The following is a 19,254-nucleotide window of genomic DNA, read 5'->3' as shown; positions in this document are numbered from 1 at the left end:
TACTTTAATGTGCCACGTGTACAGTGCATAAATACGTCGAGTGAATTGCAAAAATGATTCTTTTTTCGATAGACGTATACATATGCACACGTACACACATATAATTGTATTTTGGAAATTATCCATCCCGAACATGATATCTCTTAGATGATTCATATAAGAAAAATTAGGTTTCCATTAAAGTTGTCTGAGTTGTTTCCTAAGTTGTCAAAGATAGAAACATGTTAAAGTTCAACAAAAATTAACTACAAGTTAATAAATAAGATTTTTATTCTTTTAACTTGGGGATAGCAAAAAATGCATCAAAAATGTATCTTGCAAGGACACATGTCAGCAAAATCAGAGAGAAAGTATTTAGTATTGACGGCAGTTTTTTTACATTTGTTTTTCAATGTCAGCAGAATCTGTTGATAACAATCTGTTTCACAATATGTTTTCATTCTACAAGCTCCAATTAAAATAATAAATTACAAAATGTCAACGTTAAAATACTCTTTGATTGAATAATACGTATGTTAATAAAATATTTCAAAATTTTACAATTGTGCGTATTTTATTGTTTGAACAAGATCTCAAAATCTTGGAAAATTTCAGATTGCTTATTCACTTCAAGAAAAAAAGGATGCATTAAGCGTTGATACACACAGCCTCGAATACATCTGTTTATGGCAATGCTCAAGGTATTCAGCCTCTTGATTGCCGCGATGCAAGACAGACAACACGCAGTAGTGTTCTGATGATAAAAAAAAAATATTTGAAAGATGTATAACGAGCATCTTACATTTGCATAGTTATGCGTTTCTCAAATATGTTTTGCAATTTCGTATCATTAGTTTATGTAATCTATTTTACATATTTCCCGCATATCTAAACTAGACATCATCATACAATTGCATTACGTGTACGTCAGAAAAAAATTAAGAAATGACGAGATAAGAAAATTGTACGAAGACGAAAAACGTTCAACACGCCAGTAAAAGTCATTCCGATTAAATTTAATCGACAATTAATGTTACTGTCAACAATGTTGCTGACAGTTGATTTTAAAAAACTTTTAAAAAATTAATAATTTCATCTATGATAAAACAATGCGATACATTAAATCTATAATACAATATATTAAATCTATAAAACTATAATCAAATTATTAAAAAAAAAAATGAATTTTGTTCTAACAATAAACTGTTTTATTTTTTATGCTGGTAACTTTGCTGATTGAGATAATTGTCGAAGTTAATCAGAGTTAAAGTGGCCCTGAATTACAAAATATAAGCAATAAATTAAAATAAAATTTTTTGGGTCAAATTAAAACGAATAAAATAAAAAACAAACAGAAATAATTGTTCAACAAATTATGAAAAAATTACAAACATTGAGATATCCAAAATTTGCATCATTATTAATTATTTTTGTTGCTATTTAATTTAATGTTTTCTTATTTTTCTTTAAATTAAAATATTACATAAATTTGTGTTACATAAATCTATAAACAATTAAATCTTCTTTGAACGACCTCGAAAGAAAATGATTGTTGTATAATCTAAAATATGTTTGAAAGAAATGTCTCTAGTGAAAATATAATTAAAGACCGAGATCTGACAAAAGATTCCGATAAGACTGATATTTTTAATGATGTATAACGCTGATGTTTGAAAATATCATACTCTCTTCAAATGTTTGCGAACCGAATTAAAAAGATTGCACGTACGTTCTATAACTAATCAATGTTTTTATCTCATGACCGTATTTATAGAATCAGCTTATAGAATGAAACTAATCTACAATGTTGTCACAATTCATGAATCGTTAATACCGTACGTATCACTTATCTTCTGTTGCATTTTTCTGTCGAGTATACATCGCTTACAAGACATGCCGCGAGATTGCGACAGTCACAAAGCTGATAAAGCTATCGTCATTGTAACATATAATTAGGATTTTACAATTAACCTTTGACAACAAGTTGATAATATCTCAATAATATTCCTTCTTTATTTAATTATTATTTTTATACTTATTTGTTTCAATTTAATCTTCAAAATTTGAAAGTTAGACGCGGTTGAATGGCAGTATGCTAAAAAAACTTGCAAGATACGGACGTTTTTAGATTAAATTAAAATGAATAAAATGTAAAAATATCGGAAAGAATTATTTAAATACAACATAATTAAAAATATAGATCTTTTCTTTATAGATTTTGCACAATTCTTTTTAAGAAGTTGTGAATTTCTTAAACACTTCCCACAGAGATCATTAATCCGCACAGTTATTTAGGTGTAGCGCATCCAGGGCCTCGAACTTGATAAACTATAAACACATACATTTATATGCAACAAATGCCTCTATATCACACTGTTTTAAAGTTAATAGCTTTTTTTATAAATATTTGATGAAAAGAGAGAGTGAGAGCAAAATAATCTGTTTCAAGAAGAATACAAATAATATAAGAACATATAAGACATATGTGCTCAATAAATGGAGTAGGAGCATAGAGGAAATTCGTCTTTATTTATCTTAAAAAAGGAAATTATTAATGAGAATATAAAATAGAATTATTTTGTCGGATGTATTTTCCTATTAGTTTTGTATTATTACATCAATTTTATATTATCACCCGAATAAATTGTGACTGATCATAGATAGATCTCGACTACTGTTACTAGCAGCATGATTTATCCATTTTACTATTCTTTTTCGAAATAGCAAAGTGAAGACATGTAAAATAATTTGACGACTGACAGCTATCTCGAAATAACAACAAAGAAAAAATGTAAAATGTTTCAAAATTCGCGAATTATGACATTATAGCAAAGTTCTTAAAAAATTAAATAAAATATTTATTTACAGTAAATTTTTATTTCAAGCAGTTTTTGAGACGACTTAAAGCTAATCAATCAGTGGTTATACGTTTAGGCGGTCACCTGTTATGCGATTAATCTACCAAGCAAGTGCGTCTCACGGTGCGACATCTAAACGTTGTTTATGATTGCTTACTTTTGAAGCTTTACATTTCAAAAAAAACTATTGTTTGAAATAACACTTTTTACACATGACTATATTGCTTAATTTTTTTAATATATTCTTGCCTCAGTACTTTGATTCGCTAATTTTGGGATACCCTGTATTGTTTATATAATTTGCAAAACAACTTTTTAAATGTATTGTTAAGTCACAATTTATCTGAAAAATTCATATTACTTACGTATATAAATAAAATTTTGTACACGATTATATTTTAAGATGTTTAAAAAAATGAATGTATAACTTTAGAATTATTTATATAATTGTATGTTACAGCATGTAAATGTATATGGATGTTTAATATTGATTCTACTAACGAAAGACGATTTTGACACATACACACTTATTTGCATGCTAACAGAGTATAAGAGATGCAAAACCATTAATTTAGAGTGTCATTTAAATAAGTTGATTATATAGAAGATCACACTATTGCTTACGCGTTTAGTCACAAATTTACAAATAAAATCTGCAAATCTGCGTTCTGCAAATATTGTTGTAGTCTTTACATAACATTCTTAGTCGCAGACTCCGTTCAAACATTGCGGCAACGCAACTATGATCGATGAACTATCGAACATTATCGATACTTTCTCTTTTATCAAGTGCCAATATTTCTTGTTCGAATTGCAGCGGCAGTTTTAGTATTAACCCTTTGTTGCTGTGAGTTTAACATTGTTGTCAGATAGGGTCTCTTCGGCGTTGGGCAGTAAAATTTGTGGAAAGGAATTTCCCAAGTCATCGTTTTGGCACCTACTGGCTCTAACAAATTGTTCCATAAACCGTTTGCATCTGCAAATATGAATGAGTTTTTTAATTATTTTTTAAATCATTTTTGAATAATGAAAATTTTTCTTAATATACATTTAAAGATGGTTGGGAATTAGTTCCATTTGAATGAAACGTGTGTATGTGAACATATTTATCAAATTTAGACTACTTTTGTAATTAACACTATTTAATGCGACCGAAACAGATGCTGATACAATCGTTACAATTTGGTAACTGCATGGACTAGTCAAACTGGTAAATATTTGAATATTCTGGCAGTTATTGTACTTTCTCACATTATAATGTTTAGAAATGCCGGATTGCAAAATGGAGGGCATTCTAATACATTTTACAATACATATCAAATATTTTAAAAAATGTTTTTTTATTATAACTTTAATTATTAGTATTTAATGTTTTTTTCTGAATTAGTCAGTTTAATTATTAGTATTTTCTTCTTAGAAAATTCTTGATAAACTCACAAAGAGCATTGGTTTTTTGACTAACGTGAAAACAATCACTGCTCAAATATGTCATGTCGGCGTATCCATCTGGAGCAAGTGGTATAGTTGCATTTATTAGGGTAGGCTGTGCTACGACTGTGAAATCATCTCTTTGGAATTCTGGATAAGAAGCGATTTCCATGTCTAGCTTCTGCCACCTAAAATATATTTCAAAATTTTTAATTATAATTAAAAATTATATTTCGCTGTCAGTGATAATAACAATATCACATTTATCAAAACAAGCTGAAATTAATTTATAATGTCGCACAAATATGTGCTTCTATTGTAATTTAATGTTGTATCTGATAATTTAAAAACACATTACGTCGTGCATTATTAAAAATGATTATTAACATTCATAATTGATATTTAACAAGCATAATAATATACCGTATGACCATTTTTTGTTTCGATATACTTACTGTGACATTATGTTGTAATATATATCCCTAAAGCGCCGAAATGAAGAACCAAACAAGCATGAACACTCGAAATCCGTTGTAACAAAACAAGTTAATGATGGCCTTCCTTCAAGAGAATCGACTAAAGTCTTTAAATTAATTGGCGGAACCAGTGCAACAAAAGTCCGCGGCAAATTATCTCTTAGTATTCGTAGAACTCGAAGTATGTCGGCTTTGTGTGTTTCAAGAGTTGACCAAGGTGAGGCAGTCCAACATATTTCAGTGCAAAAGTCATTGCCTCCGATCATCAACGAGATGAACTACAAATCAGATTTATTATCGTCGATATGTATTTTTAATAAATAATGAAATAGAATTTTTGATAGCAAAACGAGATATTTTGTAAATACAGGAAAGCCGAGAAAAAAATAAAAAAATTGTGACGGGTAAAGCACTCTGTTGAATTTTACTGTAGATAAAGTCGATTTAGAATTATAATTAAGTTAATTAAAATTTTAAACTGACTTTAAAAAAAACGACGAAACGTGTCTATGTTATTAGTCTGTTAATTATCACGCCTTGTAATTCGATTTTTTCTGCGGTAAAACTTTAACGAAGTATTTTATTGCTATTGCTGCCTGACGTTTCTCTCGTTGTTTGCAAATTGAGCTTGTCTGGCGCAGCAAACCTTCCAATGTTTCTGCAGATTTATCCTCGGGTCTTTTTTAATCTTCCTGACCAGTAGCTCCGCCATGTACGTCATATCTGCGGACTCAGCACCGGATTCGGCAATATTCAATTGTGCCGCTTTGTGAGTCGTCAAAGAGTCTCCCAAAGCATATCCCATCAGATTGGGGTTGAATTCCTATTAAAAATTTATAGATGATTAATTCGCACGTACACATATGCATTGTTAAATCAATTTTTAGTTTTACATTACTTCTTTCAAAATGTAATGTAACTTTTAAAAAATTAAACAAATAAGAAATAACATTTGGTAAAACATTTAAAAAAATAAGGGAAATAATTTGAAACAGAGCGAATAAAATGGTCGTCATTTTAAGTGTTGCTTGATGATGATTATAATAATAAACTCATTAATCGATATCACACCTTGAATTATATTAATTTTCGCTTGGCGGATTGCTTAATGTAGAGATAAAAAATGCATTTTTTCTTTCTATTATATAATCATTACATAACAGTATAATACGAGTTTTACAAAAAGAATGTATTTCATGGAAGATGTAATGTACATATCTCATATAATGTACATAACGAAAAATTGCTCTAAGTGTATGTGTATGATATGTGTATATGTGTATGATATTTCACTATTGAAGTTCGATGATTTTTGTGCTGACAGTGCGCTGTTCAAAAATCAAGAAGCAGCAAATTACAATTTAAATACATAACAAAGAATATCTAACTTATGAGACGCGCGGACATAAAAATACGCAATCATGAACGAAAGTTCATAAAAAAAGCTATCCAGCTCTGACCGAAGATGTCATGTTATGTTAATGTATACTAAAATTCTATTGCAAGTATTTCTCCTTAAAATTGCAAAATCAAAAAATTATGTATTAAAAAATGTTAATTGCCTTATCGTTGTTTTATTGAGACCTAAAATTATGACATTTCATGATTAATAATGATAATTTGTAATACGTCGCATGCAATTTTCGTAAAAATTTCGCGAAAAGATAAACTATCGGCGATTTTTCAAGTTACTCATCTATATTCTGCATGTTGAACTGATGAATAATCGACTAGAAGTGAACTTCTTTTTGATAAAAAAAATTTCTATTAAAAAAATAATATAATAAAAATATGCAATATTATGTATTTATGGAATGTTATATAATCGATACTAAATTTTAGGTAGTCGAAAACTGAATTTGCTAAATATATATAAAAAAAGTTACAAAAAAAATATATATAGTCGAGTTTTGTAATCTTTATTTATAAATATATTTTTATAAATATGTATGTTATAAATATGTAGGACAAGTTTTTTAATTCATCGATTTATCAGTCGCAAATGCAACTTTGTTTTGTAAGAGCTGCATTTGCGTATAATGCGATTAATCAATCGATGAATTAAAAAACTCATGTTATATGTATACATCTTTATAAATAAAAAAAATTAATTTGTCAATAGCGTTTTTAATTTTTCATTATTGCCGTACATTAATGCAATTTGAAAAATTGTAATATTTTGTAATAATTATATAAGTATTTGACTTTGCTGTTTCAAATGTTTTATTTAAATTTATTTAAGTTTTAATTATCACGATGGACTACCGTTAGTATCTTAAAGCTAGATTTCTCGTATTACATCATGCACATTGCGATCTATTCAATAATCAACATTATATCGCACGATTTGTTTGGTTTACCTTGAGGATGTTGGGAAGAGTTAGATATTCTCTCCACGTTCCTTGGCCTCCGCCGGCCGCGGTAACTCCTCTGTTCTCTACAAGGACCTGAAACACATTGCCTGCAAAAACGCCATTTCCGGCTGTAAGAGAATCACCCATCGCGGCAATGACATCGATATCACCTGGTCTTAATTTGTGTACTGACGTTGGCACTTTTGGCGATCGACCACCTGAAATTTAATAGCATTTCTCAAGCATACGATATTTGTTAGTTTTATTATTCTTTAAATAACAATTTAATTAATTGACTCTTCTTCATGAAAACATAGACATATCTGTAGTTCTTATATGTTAATAACTGTAATTACTGTCTGAAATAAAACCGTACTTTTTAATTAAAAATAAATATTGCTCTATAATAAAAATTTAATTTATATTAGAACCATACAAGTATATTGTTATGTCCGTCTCACTTGACACTCGCGTAATAAAAACACGGATTTTTAAGAAAGAGCTTTAATGCAAAAAAACTAAGAACACAGTTTAACAGAACATGATATACGGTATCTCGCACAGGAAACGGAATCGTTTGCACAAACGTCAATTCCGTTCAAGCGCCCAAATCGGACTCTATCGTCAAACTATTTATTTACATCATCGTCCTAGAGACGATCTTCTTTTTCCGTCGATCACTTCATATCGACCGGATCGATTCAAGCGAAACGCAAGAACAAGACCGAAGGACGTGACAATATGTATGTATGTACACAATATATAAGATTATTTTTAATATATATACGTATATATAATGGAAAATGAAAAATTACAATAAAACATGCGATTACAATCACAATTGATTTTACTAAGAGAAAGCTGCAAATTAACTAAATGAAACATACATAAACGTTTAAAAATATTATATTAAAAATAAAATAATTTGCTTGTTTATTATTGAAAAAAGTAACTGATGGCTAACTTTTATAATTTTATAATTTTTAATGCATGTACGTTTCATACAGATATATATTTGTATTAATTATAGAGAGACAAAATAATTTTAATCATAAGTCGTAAATAATTATTAATGAAAAAATACTAAATAATAATAGGTATCTGTTAAAATCATACCTGTCACATTGCAAGGGAATGGAACATCATCGGGAACGATTTTTTGCGTTTTATTTGCTTTTCGAGCTATTTGCAGATACTTTTCTTCCGTTCCTGTCCAACCTGCAAAAATAATAAATAAGTTACAATTTACAAAGGAAATAGCGTACATAGTTATGTTATGAATTTTGTCTCTAGAAAAATAGCTTTATTTTATAACTAAAATAAAAAGTAGTATAAAAAGTATCCTTGCTATACTTTATTTAATTAATTACAATAAAAAATAAATATAATTATTAAAAATGTATGTTTGCCCTTATACATTTTTTCAAACAATCTAACTTCAAACTCTCAGTGTACGGAACTGCAACGTTGCAATTTTTATTAGTTTTCAGATCTTTGACATTCCAGTGAGACTTTATAGAACATTATTTTAGATGAAAAAATATTTTTTTAAATTAAAATATTAGATTAAATATTAAAATATTAATTTATTATAAATAGTTTTGTCCGGTGTTTGGTTGACAAGTCATATGTGCAATTTTTAAGTGTACCAAATTAATAAAATAAAATTTACATTATGAAAGAAATTTTATAAGCAGAGTTTGAATTTTAGTGACGTTCTTCCATTCCAAGTGTTTATTACGTTGAGAGTCATGAGAAACATTATTTAGCTAACCGTTTGTTGGATTCTTATGGCGCTACGTGTAAAATGTGGTTTAATTTTGTATATACATAATAAAATATATTTTATATTAAATAATATTAATTTAGTATTTTATTCAATTAAACTCTATTTTTAAAACTCGGTTTGGAAAACAAAAAAAGATATTTTATTTTATTTTTACTAAAACTTTTATCAGCCGCCAAATTAATTTAAACTTAATACAGACACATTAACATAAAATTAAAGTAATGTAAATATAAATAATATAAATAATGATATACAATTAAAATGTTTTACGTAAAACTGTAGATTACAAACTGTTTTATTGCAAAGTGACATTGAATAAAAAGCACTATTATAAATCAACAAAATGACAAGAGTCAAATGATAAAAACAGATATTATATAAATGTGCTTTTTTGACTCTATAATTCATAGTAATCTATATCTTTAATTAAAAACACTTTTTATTATTAAATTATAATTTAATAACACAAACTTTATTAAAATTAAAATTAAAAAGTAAATTTTTGTAACGTATTTTGAGCTGAGCATATAATGACACACCATCTAAGCTTCAGCTGGATAGCGTTTAATTAAAAATTAAATTAATATAAGAAACGAAAGACAAGCAGATATAAAATGAGTGTTACGGAATCTAATTTGTTAATACATTAATTATTATTTATTAATAACATCTATTTACTTGTTTTTAGCCTTTTTAATATTAATTTAATTTTTAATAAGAAATATTTATTAAGACAAATGGAATACCATTGTTAAATAATGATACAGTACAGAATAATACGATCTTAAATGTAATGCAATACGTGCATCGAATTATACCGGAGAATGATGAATTATTCAGAAGAGCAACTAAATGAAGTAGGAAGAAGTAGTGCGGAAACGCAAGTTACATTCGTTTAATGAAAAAACTGATTTTTTTAGATTTCTGACTACGTGTAGACAGAAACACGTGTATTATTATTATTACAGTTGATAATCGAAAAAAAGAAGACTAAATTGATTAATAAACTCTCGTATTTTATTATTCTTATTGTCTACTCTAACAATAGATGTAATTTGCGTAAAAACATCGTAATATCTGAAGTAGAATCGGAATTTATTACAGGGATCTTATTTATTACAACGCGCAAATAATGTTTTTTTGAAAAATTGTATCACAACATATCTTTGCAGTTTCGCAGAAAGCTAAATAAACTTCCGAAATTGATCTTATTTAATTGTGAATATTTATAGTTTAAGTAAGATGATAGAATTTGATTGTTCAAAACACTTTTACTTATTCGTAAAAATTAAAATAATTATGTACGTGTTGTATTCATACATACACAGAAAAAAAATTGGTGTCAAATTAACAATTTACTATTTCATATATAAACAAGAATATAAAATCTTCTTGGAAGAATTTATATTCTTGCTTATATATGAAACAATGAATTGTTGATTTGATACAAATTTTTTTTCTGTTTACGTAAAGCATAAGTCATTATATTATTCGTATTATTTCGCGTGTTTTTCCTCGAAGATCGTATATCTATACAGAAATGATACCTTGCGGTGACATACTTTCTTACGTAGGTGTCTGAGCTGATTCTGGTTATCAAAGATCATGCATTTACATTAAAAAATGTATTTTTTCGATATGAGTCAATAACAATTATTGGTAATCAAGAATTAAATTGCATAATATTATGCATTATTAAGCAAATAGCATCGTAATATATGTATCTACGTAGGAAACATGCCAAAAAGTAAAACAGCAGAAAAAATGAGAATTATAAAACTCAATAACAGTATATTGAATAACTTACTTCTCGTGCTTCACTTTTATTAGACGATAAATATTTTCTCATTAATTTTGAAATCTTTCTTCCTTAGAAATTAATTTATAATATATCAATTTTCTTTACATTATAAAATTATATTAAAGTCTCTACTTAAAAAGTTTTAGTTAAGGTGAAATAATTTTATAACTCATTACACTATGTCGAAGATTTTTTTCTTTAATCATGTTTATGAGTCGAAAATTTTTGGATCTTTGACTGGTTTTCGCTTTCGGAAAGATCAAATCTAAATTAATCAAATTAGTTAACAAATATTATCTAACAATAAGAGAAATAAAATATTTTATATAGAATCTAGTATGTGTATAGGTTTCCTTTTACATTTATCATTCATTATGTTTATTATTCTTCGTTGAAAACGTCACGATATTTTTAAAATCCAGGACAAGTGCAAAATGGTACCAGCTATTAGTATCTGCTCGAAAATTTTTCAAGGCTTTATTGATGAATATTCATAAGTATTTATTATGCGGGTTTAAAAGACCAGTTTTCGTTTCATTTAACTGTTAAGGCTAATGTACTCTAAACATGCTTTTTGTTTTCTGTTCCTTTATTTTGTTTATTATTTTTTTGTCTCTGCATTATTTTATCGATAATTATGTCTTTTGTCACATGTTTTTTGTCTCTTTCGGAATTAATCAACTTTTAACTCACCAAGTTCAATAAAACCTTATCCAAAAAGACAATAGTAAAAAACAAGAAGCAAAGAGCCCAATGTAGATTAACATTTATCATTAAATTAATTAACATAAATTTAAATACATCAGCTCGTGGTAGCAGACAAAAAAATGTATATTACTGCAATGTGCTCAACGTATACGGAAAGAACGGTTTTACTGAAGCATCTAAAAATTTCGTTGAATGTAAATTTAAAAGTAATTTGAAGAGATTAAAATAATTATGTTGGTCCACTCAAATTGGTTAGTAGAGTACCAAAACTCTTTACAGCTTTGCTCATTAGGCATGAACATTACTTTGATGGTAAAGAAAATTATTTTTAGATTTTTATCCAGCTTAATTTTTAGATACTTTAGTGTAAACATTCTTTCCGTGTAGGGAAACATTTTTAGCGATTATATCTCGGAAAAAAAATGTTTTTCTGAATGGCAATAATGTGTTATATCTAATTAATTATTACGTTATTTACACAAGATCTTAACACATATCACTGTTAAATTGCGACTTACTAAAATATAAATATTAGTATATATACATAAGGAGTTTTTAACGAAATTTTCTGTTTTTCAAAATTGATAATAACAATAAAATTTTGTTTAATTATATGTTTATATGTACAGATAGCACATATAAGTAATTTTTTAACATTTTTTTATTATGATAAGTTGTCAAATGTCTGTATATGTTCTTATGTATGACATGGAAGTATGAAATGGAATTTCTAAAAAGAAAAGAAAAAAAAACTTATATGTTAAGTTTCTTGCATTCTTATGTGAAAAGAATACCAAGTCGTGAATTATGTCTGTGGTTTTAATTTTATATGAAAAGAGGATTTGCAAACTGTGCTTTGTGGAAAAAGGTTTCAACACTGTAATAGTAACAGTCGTGCATACTTCTCTAATGTAATTTCCAAGAAAAATTTAAAATTACAAATCCTTTCTTGATATCACTCATATCACTGATTAAACATACCAAAAGTATCGAAAGTCCATTCTCGGAAGGCACGAAGTAACATTATATTAGAAGGCGTATCGAGGGCGGATTTCCTTTCCGATGCCAATACGAATATTTGCAAGATGTAGTAGAGCTGCCACCACTTCCACATTGTTCTCGAGTCGCGAAACCGATGATGAACCACAATTTGAAATCACCCCAACAGTGCCACGTTCACGATCGGAACTTGGTATTTTGTATCAAAGACGTGTTGCACCGTCGGAGATCGAGGTATCCAATGCAGCTCTATCACAGAGCGGCACTTATAAAGACGGTTCGGGGTGCAATAGAATGTCTGGAGACTTTCATCGCGTGGTTGGTCAATCGAAGACAAGTTCATCCTGTTTTGCGTTACTGTAGAAACAATGAACTATAAGTTGAAAGCACTAAAAATTAAAAAATATTTTTCGATATTAATCATGCATTAAACAAATGTTTTTATTGTGAAATACTTAAATATATAAATTTTAGTTTATTTCCTATATTTAAATAAATACTCGAACGAAAGTTTTTAGCGTTATTTAAATGAAATTCAAAGATAATTTTTAGATATTTGTACATAAATTTAATCCATTACTAAAATAATTTCTTTATAAGCTTACAAAATATTTTTCTTAATTACAAAGAAATAATACTAAAATAAATATTTATTTAATTATAAAAAATATTTTCAGTATAGATAACATTTTGATTATAATGAATATGATTCTTAAATTCTTTCAATAACAGACTGTGGACACTTTTTCCAATAATGGGGAGGAAGAAATTATGAAGCACAAATGTTTTTCCAGTTTAATTATCTGTAACTTTAATAATTACAAACACGAAAGCTTTTCATTGATTCCTATTTATAAACGCATTTAAGTTATTATCAATAACTAAGTTTTTCTTCGCTAAATCTCTATGGGTATGGAAATACGTTTAAGTTATTTAATCGCGTCATACCCATAACCATTTTTAATTTTCTCAGCGCGGTAGAAGAAGCACTCTGCTGTACATGACGAGGATCGTCAGTATATTAGCCGAATTAATTTCGTAAATACAAGAATGAGGTCTCGCTCACTTTCGTTACTTCGCAAAAAACTCATTTACTTCTTTCACGAACTTAAAGACTACTTTTTTTATACTTTGAGATGACGAAAAAGCTAGTGATAAATTATCACGGTTTGTGGCCATGGGCTCAATTCTACTGTTATCGCGAGTATTGATCGGTAACCGCGTGTAACATGTTCCCGATGAGTTCTAAAAAATTTATGTTTGTTTTTAAATTCAATCCTTAGATTTCGTGGGTAGAGATTTCCACATCAAGCTAAATAGACGTGGATTACTCTAAACTTAATTCGCCGGACCTGTTCAGTAATAATTTGGCAATTACGCTAGAAAGTTATCATGTAACAAGGCAATCAAGTTGATTCTGTAATAACTGATGAATGTTTTCTTTATGCGAAACGCAAACAAAAGAAATTAAAGCGGTTTGTTAGCAAACATAAACCAATCTTTAGTTTCAATTCAGCGTGTGTGCATGAGTTTCACAGAGAAAAAGAAAAACGTTAATTCATCTCATTTATCGGGATTTGCAATAAGTCTTTTTGCTTCCAAAGTGCATTTTACATCAAATTATAGCAAGTTTAGATTAATTATCAAAATTTTAATGATTATCTGTATACTTTTGATATCTAACGATGATCAAAATGTGTACGTGATAAGGCGTGTTCACTATGTCATGGTGATTAAAGATTATTAAACATTATTTTTTACATACATACAATAAAATTACCTGTTTTGTCTCCGTTTACAACTCACTATAAATCACATTTCGATTTACTTTAATGTGCCACGTGCACAGTGCATAAATACGTCGAGTGAATTGCAAAAATAATTCTTTTTTTCGATAGACGTATACATACGCATGCACACGTACACACGTACATATAATTGTATTTTGGAAATTATCCATTCCGAACATGATATCTCCTAGGTGATTTATATAAGAAAAATTAGGTTTCCATTAAAGTTATCTGAGTTGTTTCCTAAGCCGTTAAAAATAGAAATATGTTTAAAGTTCAACAAAAATTAATTAAAAATTAATAAATAAGATTTTTACTCTGTTAACTTGGGGATAGCAAAAAATGCATCAAAAATGTATCTTGCAAGGACACATGTCAGCAAAATCAGAGAGAAAGTATTTAGTATTGATTGCAGTTTTTTTACATTTGTTTTTCAATGTCAGCAGAATCTGTTGATAACAATCTGTCAGAATATGTTTTCATTTTACAAGCTCCAATTAAAATAATAAATTACAAAATGTCAACGTTAACATACTTTTTGACTGAATAATACGTATGTTAATAATATATTGTAAAATTTTACATTTGTGCGTATTTTACTGTTTGAACAAGTATCTCAAAATCTTGGAAAATTTCAGATTGTTTATTCACTTCAAGAAGAAAAGGATACATTAAGCGTTGATATACACAGTCTCGAATACATCTGTTTATGGCAATGCTCAAGGTATTGCAAGACAGACAACACGCAGTAGTGCTCTGATGATAAAAAAAAATATTTGAAAGATGTATAACGAGCATCTTACATTTGCATAGTTATTCGTTTCTTTTTTGCAATTTCGTGTCATTAGTTTGTGTAATCTATTTTACATATTTCCCGCATACCTAAACTAGACATCATCATACAATTGTATTACGTGTACGTCAGAAAAAATTAAGAAATGACGAGATAAGAAAATTGTACGAAGACGAAAAACGTTCAACACGCCAGAAAAGGTCATTTCGATTAAATTTAATCGATAATTAATGTTACTGTCAGCAATGTTGCTGACAGTTGATACTTTTAAAAATTTAATAATTTTATTTATGATAAAACAATGCGTTACATTAAATCTGTAATACAATATATTAAATCTATAAAACTATAGTCGATCAAATTATTTAAAAAAAAATGAATTTTGCTCTAACAATATACTGTTTTATTTTCTATAGTGATAACTCCGCTGATTGAGATAATTGTCGAAGTTAATTCGAGTTAAAGTGGCCCTGAATTACAAAATATAAGCAACTAAAATAAAATTCTTTGGGTTAACTTAAAACGAATAAAATAAAAAATAAACCGAAATAATTGTTCAACAAATTATGAAAAAATTACAAACATTGAGATATAAAAATTTGCATCATTATTAATTAATGTGCATCATTATTAATTAATTTTGTTTCTATTTAATTTAATGTTTTATTATTTTTCTTTAAATTAATATATTACATAAATTTATGTTACATAAATCTATAAACAATTAAATCTTCCTTGAACGATCTTGAAAGAAAATGATTGTTGTATAATCTAAAACATGTATGAAAGAAATGTTTCTAGTGAAGTTATAATTAAAGACCGAGATCTGACAAAAGATTCCGATAAGACTGATATTTTTAATGATGTATAATGCTGATGTTTGAAAATATCATACTGTCTTCAAATGTTTGCGAACCGAATTAAAAATATCGCACGTACGTTCTATAACTAATCAATGTTTTTATCTCTTAACCGTATTTATAGAACCAGCTTATAGAATCAAACTAATCTTCAATGTTATCACAATTCATCGAACATTCATGAATCGTTAATATCGTACCATGCGACGTATCACTTATCTTCTGTTGCATTTTTCTGTCGTGTGTACATCGTTCACAAGAATTGCCGCGAGATTGCGACAGTCCCAAAGCTGGTAAAGCAATCGTCATTTAATATATAATTACTATTTTACAATTAATCTTTGACAACAAGTTGATAATATCTCAATAATATTCCTTCTCTGTTTAATTATTATTTTTATATTTATCTGTTTCAATTTAATCTCTAAAGTTTGAAAGTTAGACGCAGTTGAATGGCAGTATGCTAAAAAAACTTGCAAGAAACGAACGTTTTTAGATTAGATTGAAAAGAACAAAATGTAAAAATGTCGGAAAGAATTATTTAAATACAACATAATTAAAAATATAGATGTTTTCTTTATAGATTTTGCATAATTTTTTTTAAGAAGTTGTCAATTTCTTAAACACCTCCCGCAGGGATGATTAATTCGCACAGTTATTTAGGTTTAGCGAACCTAAGGACCCAAACTCAAAATTATAGACACATACATTTATATGCAATAAATGCATCTATATCACACAGTTTTAAAGATAATAGCTTTTTTTATAAATATTTGATGAAAAGAGAGAGTGAGAGCAAAATAATATCTGTTTCAAGAAGAATACAAATAATAAGAACATATAAGATATATGTGCTCAATAAATGGAGTAGGAGCATAGTGGAAATTCTTTTTTATTTATCTTAAGAAAGGAAATTATTAACGAGAATATAAAATAGAATTATTTTGTCGGATGTATTTTCATATCAGTTTTGTATTATTACATCAATTTTATATTATCACCCGAATAAATTGTGATTGATCATAGATAGATCTCTATTACTGTTACTAGCAGCATGATTTATCCATTTTACTATTATTTTTCGAAATAGCAAAGTGAAGACATGTAAAATAATTTAACGACTGACAGCTATCTCTAAATAACATCAAAGCCAAAATATAAAATTTTTCAAAATTCGCGAATTATGACATTATAACACAGTTCTTAAAAAATTAAATAAAATATTTATTTACAGTAAATTTTTATTTCAAGCAGTTTTTGAGATGACTTAAGCTAGAGTGTAAGAGATGCAAAACCATTAGTTTAGAGTGTCATTCAAATATGTTGATCATATAGAAGATCACACTCTTGCTTGCACGTTCAGTCACAAATTTACAGATAAAATTGTTCTGCAAAGATTGTTGTAGTCTTTACATAACGCTCTTACATGCAAATTTGATTTGTCCATGTCAAAGATTGTAATCAAAACTGTGTGTAAAAGTGAAAATCTATATTTTACAAGGTTTTTATTTCGTAAGGAATTTCTTTACTTACACCACTGTTGCATAATTTCTATAGCTACTATCTTGTCTTGACGTATTCTAATTTCTGAGATTAATTTCTTATGCAGAAGTGTAGAAAAGCAGAAATTAGCTTTAAGATTTCGGACACTTTTACTTGCAAAGTTACAAATAATATCCGACTTATTTACTCATCTTTGAAGCTTAATTTGTAGCAACTGGAACACTATTATTTAATACTATCGAAATTTAAGTGTTACACACACATAAATAAAGGCACGCAGCTAAACTGGAATTAGTTGAAACGTATTGTATAACGCAAGGTATCACGTTGAAGAATTAATACAATAAATTTCTCAAGGACTCCACATCGCAATTCTTTTTCCTGCGCAGTATTCGAATTCTGCAACCGAGTACAATTTAAAGACGAGAAAGCGAACAAGAGGGGTCTTCAATATTTAGGAGGCTTCTATTTTTAGAAGCGGTGTGCCTCTTGTTGAGCATCGATCGCCGGTTTTTTTCCACGTAGATAGACATATATAATATAAGGAGTCGGAACCGGAGGATGTGAGTTAGGGGAGACAGAAAGAAAGAGAGATGGCGAGAATCTCTCTCTCTCTCTCTCTCTCTCTCTCTCTCTCGGAGAGGGTTGGTGGAAAAAGGAGATTTGACCAGAGGTCAAGGTTGAGGCGAGTGAGCTCTTCCCTCTCTTCATCCTCCTCTCGACGTTATTCTCTCTTCTTCTCTCTCCCTTCATCTTTCTCTCACCTCTCCTCTCCTCTCTCTGGATTGCCCCCAAAAGTCGCCGATTGTCGAATGTTGTCTTCTAAACCGGTGTCAAGGGTCGCCGAACTTCTGCTCCAATGAAGTTAATATCGGTTCGATAGAGACCAACATGATATTTTACATGACGACAGAGTGCGAAACGATTGAGTGAAGTCGATTAATGTTGTAATCTCACTCCGGGGCGTCTGTAGGTGAAGAGAGAAGTCGCAATTATTTCGTGTTCTATATATACGGCGTGGCGTGTCCATGCTATTTAAAGCTCGATATTGAATTTATAATTCGTAGAGTCCGCTTTAAATGGGAAGTGAATCGCGCATTATTCTGCGTCTTTAGTGTATGTATATATATGGAAGAAAACCGCGGACGCGAATATCCGAACTGACCTGGTTGACACTGTAGAGTTACAGAAATCGAACAATTTGCAATTACAAATTTTGTTAGGAATCGTATTTTGCCTTGTATCTTTGTCGATCATCAAATAGTGACCAATGCAGCTTAATAAATAAACAATTATAATCGATGACGATTGTAAACGATAACTACCGGAAACGCTGAGTCTATTCGTGTCATATCTTTGAAATTGTATTCCGAAGATAAGAACGTACGCTATCGACATTAAGAGTATAATGGTAGAGCCAAACTCTTACGGTTTGAATTAATAAACATCTTAAATTCTAGACTAATTATAAACTTTGTTTCGAATTTGGAGCACTGCATTTATAGTAATTTGAAATTCATACGAAGAATCACTTCGTGCTGATTTTACAAAGAAATTATAACATAATGGTGAAATATCCAAGTTATGTGTGTGTGTGTATGTATCTTTAAAATTCAAAATCATGAAGAAATTTTCTAAAATTCTGGGCAAATTTTACAAAATCTTATAACTTTCAATAATATATTATAATGTTATATTACAAATATTAGTATCATTATTCGTTACATTTGAATAGATTTCTCGTTAGCCATGAACGATAATATTTTATTCTATGAAGTTTGCTGACACGCGTAAAAAGATGTGGTCTCTTCTCGTTGCGCATTCCGCGTTTCTCGAAAAATTGTAATTTGAATAATGAAAACTTGGATGTATCAGTAAAGCATTGACATAGTAAGTTTACAATCTTCTTACTTTCA

General features: G+C 28.6%; 1 non-coding gene across 1 annotated transcript; it reads right to left on the bottom strand.

The window, feature by feature from the left end:
• Window positions 1-2,552: 2,552 nt before the first annotated feature.
• On the bottom strand, window positions 2,553-18,566 carry LOC105197546. The gene is made up of 8 exons (XR_005574156.1): window positions 18,103-18,566; window positions 12,375-12,749; window positions 8,212-8,313; window positions 7,102-7,313; window positions 5,388-5,564; window positions 4,721-5,019; window positions 4,275-4,453; window positions 2,553-3,813 (listed from the first exon to the last, which is right to left on the bottom strand). It is a non-coding gene; the product is annotated as a phospholipase B1, membrane-associated (transcript).
• Window positions 18,567-19,254: the final 688 nt, after the last annotated feature.

This window comes from Solenopsis invicta, chromosome 2 (genome assembly GCF_016802725.1).
Source record: "Solenopsis invicta isolate M01_SB chromosome 2, UNIL_Sinv_3.0, whole genome shotgun sequence".
In the NCBI taxonomy this organism is placed as follows: Eukaryota; Metazoa; Arthropoda; class Insecta; order Hymenoptera; family Formicidae; genus Solenopsis; species Solenopsis invicta.
Note: the sequence above shows the minus strand (reverse complement) of the source record. Positions and strands in the feature narration are given on the sequence as shown.